We start from the raw sequence: 8,685 nt of genomic DNA, 5'->3' as shown, positions 1-8,685 counted from the left end.
GTGGGGGAGGTTTAAAGAAAGGCTGAGCCGAGAGTGGATGCATCCTAAGTCAGCATCGGTGAGTTTGCTCTGTTAGTTGAAGAAAAAATAGCAGACATCAACTGCATGCATGACTCTATGGCAGCAACGAGCTTATTCCGATGCAGACCACTGTGAAATGCAGCAAACTGCTTGTTTTTAGGTGGCGGAGAAAGTCGTGACTTCCCCAGGCGCCGAAGTACAAAAATGTATTTAAAGTCCCCTTTAACTCCGCGGGATTCTTCTTTATGTTCACACGCAGTGTGGCCTTACCTGGTCTTTGATTCCAGTTCTCCCCCTTAAAACATCTGTTCTGCAATTCTGATTTATTCAAATAAGAGGCCGACCATTTTCTTTGCAGAACAGGAAATCCTGCCAATAATTGATCAATAGAGCAGCATGCATCCACCTTCATCATTTAAGCTGCTTGTGAGAGAGGTGATGGATATGGAAATACCGTGAAGCAGGAAGTGCTTAAGCTCAGTAGCACAATGCCTTCCTCATCCCCGGTATTGTAAACCGGGGTGAGCAATGGCAGTCGTTTCATTCCATTATTCAGGTACCTTTAAATGTGATCCACAGAAATACTTGTGTCGGGGGAAGACTTAGTGTAACGTTGGCGTTTTTTTTCAAGATGGGCATACTAACTTTTACTATGCTGTGTGTTGTAAGAAGTAAATCTATTATTACAACATGAATAGACAATTTTTTTTATTTTATTTTTTTAAAAGATTTTATTTATTTATCTTTAGAGGGGAAGGGAAGGAGAGAGGGAGAGAGATATCAATGTCTGGTTGCTTCTCATGTGTCCCCTGCTGGGAACTGACCTGCAACCCACGCATATGCCCTGACTAGGAATTGAACAGCGATTACCTGGTTCGAAGGCTCACGCTCAATCCACTGAGCTACACCAGCCAGGTTATTTTTTTTTAAGATTTTATTTATATATCTTTAGAGGGGAAAGGAAGGAGAGAAATATCAATGTATGGCTGCCTCTCTTGAGTCCCCTCCTGGGAACTGACTTGCAACCCAGGCATGTGCCCTGACGGGAATCAAACTGCAATTGTGTGGTTCGCAGACCCACGCTNTGATTGAGGTTATTCAGTTGTGAGAAAGCATGTGCAGTGGGGGAGGTTTAAAGAAAGGCTGAGCCGAGAGTGGATGCATCCTAAGTCAGCATCGGTGAGTTTGCTCTGTTAGTTGAAGAAAAAATAGCAGACATCAACTGCATGCATGACTCTATGGCAGCAACGAGCTTATTCCGATGCAGACCACTGTGAAATGCAGCAAACTGCTTGTTTTTAGGTGGCGGAGAAAGTCGTGACTTCCCCAGGCGCCGAAGTACAAAAATGTATTTAAAGTCCCCTTTAACTCCGCGGGATTCTTCTTTATGTTCACACGCAGTGTGGCCTTACCTGGTCTTTGATTCCAGTTCTCCCCCTTAAAACATCTGTTCTGCAATTCTGATTTATTCAAATAAGAGGCCGACCATTTTCTTTGCAGAACAGGAAATCCTGCCAATAATTGATCAATAGAGCAGCATGCATCCACCTTCATCATTTAAGCGGCTTGTGAGAGAGGTGATGGATATGGAAGCACCGTGAAGCAGGAAGTGCTTAAGCTCAGTAGCACAATGCCTTCCTCATCCCCGGTATTGCAAACCGGGGTGAGCAATGGCAGTCGTTTCATTCCGTTATTCAGGTACCTTTAAATGTGATCCACAGAAATACTTGTGTCGGGGGAAGACTTAGTGTAACGTTGGTGTTTTTTTTCAAGATGGGCATACTAACTTTTACTACGCTGTGTGTTGTAAGAAGTAAATCTATTACAACATGAATAGATGACTTTTTTAAAAGATTTTATTTATTTATCCTTAGAGGGGAAGGGAAGGAGAGAAATATCAATGTATGGTTGCCTCTCGTGAGTCCCCTCCTGGGAACTGGCCTGCAACCCAGGCATGTGTCCTGACTGGGAATCGAACCACGATTGTGTGGTTCACAGGCCCACACTCAATCCACTGAGCTACACCAGCCAGGGCTGAATAGATGACTTTAAATTGACCAAGTGCTAAAAATTTTGTAGAATCATTACACGGGTACGCATATCTATCTATCCATCCATCTATATCACAGCCACACAAGACACATCAGTGTGAAATATACTTCCCTCTCTCCTCTTCCACTGGCTTTTTAGAGAGTTCATTCTCTTAAGTGCCCTGGCCACGAGAACCAGTTCTCTTCTCTCTTTTCCTACCCAGTCCAACAGTTCATCTCCTGTTAGCTAAGCATATCTTTTTAGTTTAGGAGGGTGGCGCTATAGACATTCTATTCTACAGTGATTTTGTCTCCTTCATGTTTTATCTATAGACTGATTTTCGCTGTAGAAAACCTATTCACAGTGTTCGCGTTATTATGTCTCAGACTGATGGAATGAAACGTATGGTACTCAAGATCCACAAATAAAAGAACTAAAATGATAATCATCAAAAATGAAAAAGGGGAGGGCAAGGTTTAAAGCAGCTAAATGCCAATCCTTCGTAATAGAATTAGTAGGTATTTTATGAAACTGATAGACAAAATACGAGTTTAAGCATAACAGGAAGCTAGAGAGCAATAACGGCTCTCCATCCCTGGTGTTGGGAGGTGAGGCCCGGGATGAGGAACAGGTGGAACGCACACTGTTTTCCTGATGAGCACTTGGGCAGGATGTCACATTGTACCGGTTGCATTCATTTTTTCCTGTGTGACTTAACCAAGGGCAGACTCAATGAGAAGGTGGAGAGTCAACTTCATAGAAAACTGTGTTTACATCTCTGACATATTTCAAACTCCTTTTCTCCTCCATTACTCCTGCACATGGTTTGAAAATTAAATTTATTGGGGTTCATTGGTTAATAAAAATATATAGGTTTTAAATGTATACTTCCATGACACATCATCTACATTTTGTGTTGTGTGCCCACCACTCAGTGTCAAATCTTTCCTGTCATTTCACATTTACCCGCCTTTACCCTTTCCTGTCCCCGCCCCCTTCCCTCTGCTAACAACTATGCTGTTGTCTGTGTCTGTGACCTTTTGCTTGTTTGTCTTGTGTACTTTTGGTGCTGGTCCTCAAGGACCCACATGTCAGTGGCATCCCTAAGAGAACCAGGACAGAGGGAATTAGATATAGTTTAGTTTTTTGCTCTATTAAAGATGCTGGCAATAGCTCAATTATGCATGGAAGCCACTGAAAACCACATTAATCTATCATTCGAAACCACACTTCCAATTTCTCCAATCACTTTCCCTGTAGCCAAATTTTAAAAATGCCCAGTTACTCCAGGGTCACAAGAGGTATTGAGAAGTAAATAGAAAGGATGTCAGAGTGGAGAGAGGTAGGGATCTCAACCTAGTGAACCTATTTTACTTTTGCAAATTTAACGAAAACAGATGGGCAAGCGAACAAGTTGCTAGGATCTGCCCCAGGGAACCTTGAAGGAGCCCTGTGAGTGAGACTCCCTGAAGTTCAGTTCCATTTGCTTCCTGGAGACTCTGCCCCTGGATACCAGTACAAGACTGTGTGTTCATGCAGGAAATGAAATAAGGAAAGAATCTGATTCAAATAGATGTCTACACCTGGGAAAGAGAAAGAAAACTTTTTGAAAAATAGACCTACGTAAGTTACCATGTACAATTCAATTGGGGCTACTGGCTTTCTTATATACACTGAAATTTCTTCAAATATTATTCCCCGATGCTCTGAACTATGTTCACAAATTTGGATTTTTATGCTGTAGCCAACCAAAATTTATGTCAATTTATTGTGGGCCTTGCGAGCCAACGTCATAACTTAAGTGATATTCTCCATCCTTGTTCAGCAGATTGTACAATTCCATACGAACTTCACTTCCGAGCCTTTGAAAATCTGCATGGAAAAGAGAAGATATGTCTTAGGAACATCGCCCCCTGGTGCTGGGGTTGGTGGGCACCTCCCGGCACCAGGGAGGCTTGAAGCCATGGGGATCCAGACAGCGGCCAGCAGAGCCATCTGGTGGCTGATTGATTACCTGCTCTCGGGCTTGGAGTTTAGGCACACCAGAAGCCGATCCAATCTTCCGTGACATTACACCTCAATCTTTTATTTATTGTATAATTGCCCAACCCTGGTTAAGAAATTGAGTACAGGCACAGTGTCACTGCAGGCACAGTTGGTATTGTAGTCCTTCACGCTACATCAGTTGGTTAAACACGGCACTAAGGTAGTTTCTCTAAATAGCCGCCTGCTTTTGAGCATGTCGCTAATCTCTGTGGCCTTGAATTCCTGATCTCCAGAATAAAGGACGAAGATGAAAAAGATTTTAAGGCCTCAAATCCATCTCTGACATCCTGCTTCCGACATTTGGCCAATCTCTTAGTTGAAGAATATTCTCTAACATGAAGTATAGCTCCTTCTTTCCATCACAGTCGAAGAAGAATGAAAAAGAGGATGGGTTTTGTTTTCCCATCGTGAGCAACTATTTGCTTCTGTGAGCTTATTTCCTCATTTATCAAATACCATGTCATACATATGTCATCCATACACCTCCGAGGATAGTAAAACAAAGTTGTGGTATAAAGTGCCCAACACGGCATCCTGCAGCTTTGTTTAATCATTAGTTATCATCGTCTCCATCGCATCCATTAACCGGAGAATCACATTCTTTTGTTCTCTGGTGTGAGCGCAGCTGCAGATTCCCCGCCTCGGCAGCAGGAGACAAGGGTGGAGCGGCAATCGGGCGGCTGTAAGTGCGAACGTCTTCGCACACATCTCTCTCGTCATCCTTGAGAACCCGCATAAAGATAAACGAGAACCGCTTCCCCTCGGGCCCGAGGAGCCAACTCGTCTGTGGAAATGAACTTCCATTCTGACAATTAGTTTTCCTCTAAAATATGGTAGTTCTTCCAAGTTGCACCATGAGAGGGAATATGACACGCTTGCACGTTGAGCAGAGGAAATGTATGGATGGGCTGCCGGAGACATTGATCTCGTTCGCCCTGCACCTGACTCTCCGGCGTCAGAAAGCTGCAGCAGAGCTCTGTGCTAAATCTCAAGCAATTGAGCTCCACAAAGTGGATTAGTGGGAGCCAATGCCAAGCTCTGTCCTATAACTTTCTCTTCATAAAAAGGCTGTTCGGATGTACAGTCCGGGGCCTGGACTGGAATCTGACCTGTTCTGCTTTTTCGGTTTGGACAATATGAGATGGGAATACAGGTAAGAAAATCAGGTGCCTGGGGCCGGGACTCTCACTCCCAAACACGTAAATCTTCAATACATACATAAAGTCAGTACCTTTTCTCAAAAGAGAGAGTTATTAAGAGGGCTCATGAAAATCAGTTGGATGAAAAGTGAGAGGATTGTTACGCATGTCTTCTTGGCTCTGCAAAAACTGCGTTTTATCTCTTCCCAAGGACACAGACTCAACAGAGGCACTGTTTTATGGAAGACTGTGGCTCTGTGTTAGACCCATCTGGAGCTTGGGTGGACTCACAGTGGTGGGTTTTAATAGAATGCTTTACTCTTTACAGCTGATGAACTGTTCTTCCCTCACCCTCATCAGCCAGCTCGCATCCGTGTAGGACTGTACAGGGTTTGGCACCGTCGGCCCGAACACGTGTGCCCTGGAACCTCAGAATGTGATTTTCTTTGAACAGAGAGTCTTTGCAGCTGTAATTCAGTAAGTCAGGAGGAGGTTGCACTGGGGCAGGGTGGACCCCAAATCCTATGACTGGTGTCCTGAGCAGAAGGCCATGCAAAAACACAGATACCATCGTGTTGTGAAAGTACTAGAGATTGGCATGGTGTAGAAGAAGGGGCTAGGAGGCCCAAGGAGGTATCGGTTTGTTTTGGTCTGGCCAATGTGACTCAGCTCTGTAAGGAAAACCTACAGAAGCGAAGTGGTGGGCAGGAGCCAGACCTTCAAACCGAGTTTTCCTGTGGGAATCAGGCCTAGAAAATGCGTACAGATTGTTATGGCTTGCTCTTGCTAAAACTCCATCACCCTGGTCTAAAGCAACAAATGTATATTGTTTATCCTCAAGGTAACTTCCAAAGCCTGTGTGAGCTCTCCCAAGGACAGAGCTAATCAGCTTATCATCATTCCCCTCTGCATGTTATTTTATTTCCTTGATTATACCTAGAATGTAGACAATAATGTTCTATGTGATAGATAATACATTGTTCTATGATGTAAGACCCCAGGAAAGCAATAAAAGCCTGTCTAGGCAAGGGTCGGGGTGCCCCCTCCTTGAGGGAGTGGCCGAGGCACCATAGGCTCTCTCCCCTTGAGAGAGTAGTCGTGCCTGTTCCCTTTTTCCACACAGGATTGTTGTCGCCTGTGCATTGTATCTCTTTGTCAGCCACAACAGGCGGACTCTGCTGGACAGAGTCTGCAACAAGGTACCAATGTTAGAATGGACTTGTTTAGGGGACTAGATATCCTGTGGATGCTACATGTGCTGGGGGAAACCAGAGCTCAGTGTGGGGCCTGTTGTCTTCAGGCACAGATTCACAGTAGGTTATGATGGCATGGGGCTCCAGAATGAGGTGACAGAAGCCACACAGTGTCATTCAACAGCCAGAGGCGAAGAGGAAATAATGACACAGGGAGTAGCAATCAGGGGGTCTGTGCTGGAGACTGACAGATCAGTGAGGAGGACGGGACAAATAGGATGCCATTTCCCTTATACCATAAACAGAAATGGAGTTTCAGTGAGTAGAGAGGGAGAGAGTTGGCCATAGAAGACTCTAGTCTTCATTTTCATATTGAAGTCAATTTACAGACACAGACCTATTCGTTCAACAGGCAGATCTTAAGGAAAGACTCTGCACACCTTCACCAGTAACAGTAGTAAGTGTCCCCTAACACTCAGCAAGGAGATCTCCAACCGCTTGCCAGGCTAACTGGGCACTAGGAGACGAGGTCATATACAAACTAACACTGATACCAGATGCTCCACATGTCATTGTGGTACTCGAATTAAATTGGAATCCAGGTGTTAGCTTGGCTTCCAGCCCAAGTCCACCTTGCAGTGACCCACAGTGTCCACAGACCTGGTTGGGTGCAACCTCTCCCTGCATATAATGAGGACAGATACTCCCAGTGGCTGGCATAGCCCTCACATTGGTCTCTGAGCCGTAAGTAAAAGTCATTGGGATAGAAAGGGCCCAAAAGAATGTTCTGAAACATCCTCACATCCCTCAACGTGTGATAACAAATCAAAATAAATATGATATCCAAGGAGGAATTCTAGGGAGTGAGAATGTGGACAAGCTTGTGAAGGGCAGTACCAAACCGTGTGTCCTTCTGTCTCACGTCACTACCCTTCAGGGAGCATTCGCTGGGCTGAGACACTCAACAATGTCACAAACAGAGATGCCACAGGAGAAGGGCTGGGGGACAGATAGAAATGTCACAAAAGCAGACATCTTGGTGTCATGGGGTGGAATGTATAAAATTACAGAGGAGTTTTCTTTAAGGGACAGAGGTACTTGAGCAAATTGTGCACAAATTAAACCACTTTTTATGTGCAAGACAATTACAGAATTATAATATATAAATATAAGATTAAACTGGTTTATACTAAGATATGTGCACAATTATACTTAAATACATACTAGAAATATGTCTATGTATAATTATGATATATCAATAGTTATGGTATATAAATAACTATAATAAATGATGATATAAAAATGAGAATGTGTGGAAATATCCTTTCTCACCAAGAAGAAATAACACTAATTTTAGCACATGCCTATAAGTATAGATACACAGATTGAAAGAAAAAATATTTCTGCCTTACTGAACAAAATGCATGATAGAAAAGAATAAGAGAATAATAAGTTATGAAATTGCAATGGAAATTCTGCCACAGATATTTAGGGATATGTTCAGAGAGGATGTAATGTCTTCACATATTTACTGTACTTCATTGCGGAACAAGGATTTCAAGCAGAAATACTCTGGCAACTGTTTGGCTGAGCAAAGTCAGTGTCACCCGCACGTTCATTACCTTCTCAGGCTCCGCTGCATTGCTTCTCTCCCTCTCATTTCCCACCACGCACATCGGCCCCATTGGTTAGAAGATCTATATGCCTCTTTCACGTATGCAGGCTGTGATGGAGTGCGTCAGCCCCCAAAGGCTCTGCTCATTGCCGAATTCCCAGTAGCCGTTTCTCCACAGTGTCATTGGATGGCACTCAGGAGCAAACACTCGGGGCACACAGTGTCACAAAACCAGGTGCATTCTGGAAAGACAGGGGACAATGTCCATTAAAACAGGTGATTGGGGAAAACTACATCCTCCTCAGTGAGGGGGAAGAATTGAAACTCAGAGCCGGGGAAAGGCAGCCTCACATGTGTGTCAGTGAAGAAAGAATAGAGATCTTTGCTGCAAAGCCGCAGTGACCTGTGACACTTACTTAGTGAATGAAACCCAGGCCTCCTCTCCAGTGGGCCATCAAGGCTCTGGGCAGACTGTCCCCACCTTTGAATCTCTAACTTCCGTGGAAAGAGAGTAAGAGGAAGACAGACTTGCCTCTCTGTTTACTGGCACTCTTCATTATTCATATTGATGCGATTACAACGCTGAATGGATTATTTGTTTTGAGAAACGAAAGGTATTGTATTGCTCTCACCTTCCAGA

Source organism: Sturnira hondurensis, unplaced genomic scaffold, assembly GCF_014824575.4.
Source record: "Sturnira hondurensis isolate 20B ecotype Veracruz unplaced genomic scaffold, ASM1482457v3 Scaffold0020787, whole genome shotgun sequence".
NCBI lineage: Eukaryota > Metazoa > Chordata > Mammalia > Chiroptera > Phyllostomidae > Sturnira > Sturnira hondurensis.
Note: the sequence above shows the minus strand (reverse complement) of the source record.